Source organism: Myotis davidii, unplaced genomic scaffold (genome assembly GCF_000327345.1).
Source record: "Myotis davidii unplaced genomic scaffold, ASM32734v1 scaffold46, whole genome shotgun sequence".
In the NCBI taxonomy this organism is placed as follows: Eukaryota; Metazoa; Chordata; class Mammalia; order Chiroptera; family Vespertilionidae; genus Myotis; species Myotis davidii.
In genome coordinates, this window is record NW_006383006.1 from 5,114,388 (window position 1) to 5,115,094 (window position 707).

The following is a 707-nucleotide window of genomic DNA, read 5'->3' on the forward strand; positions in this document are numbered from 1 at the left end:
TGGACTTAGACCTATAGATGGAAGCTCTCAGAGAGAACAGCGTATGGCTTTTGGCAGTCCGTTCCTGGCATTTTAAAAAATATATATTTCTTTATTGATTTCAGAGAGGAAGGGAGAAGGAGAGAGAGATAGAAACATCAATGATGAGAGAGAATCATTGATTGGCTGCCTCCTGCACGCCTCCCACTGGGGATCGAGCCCACAACCTGGGCATGTTCCCTTGGCCGGAATCGAACCTGGGACCCTTCAGTCCACAGGCTGACGCTCTGTCCGCTGAGCCAAACTGGCTAGGACCGTTCCTGGCATTTTTATTTGGCCTCCTTCATTCTCTCGGCCGGAAGTTGAGCATATCCTGCGACCTCTTAGCACACTGCTCCTTCAGAGCAATACACCCGGCGTTTGTGTTGTAGGACGTGAGGACTAACAAGACACCAAATCTTGGGTGCTTTGGTCCTAGGTTTCTCACCTTCTATGTTGAGTGGCTTTCTCACAACTTATTGGCAGACATCTTTAGGGAGATGGAAAAGGTTGTGGATACTACTAGCTCATTCAGGCCCCAGGCGAGGAGGCACAGTAGTCATCAGTGAGGCCAGGAATATCTTTCTCCCCTTTTATGACAATGACCAAATTGAGAACACTGAGACTGACGTCCACAATGCAACCCTGGACAAATGTGTGCTTTCTTTCTCCACTCCTCCTCGATCTGT

The 707-nt window shown here is 48.7% G+C and overlaps 1 pseudogene; it reads right to left on the reverse strand.

Moving 5' to 3' along the window:
* Nucleotides 1–223: 223 nt before the first annotated feature.
* Nucleotides 224–707, reverse strand: part of LOC102757969 — a 754-nt pseudogene continuing 270 nt past the window's right edge.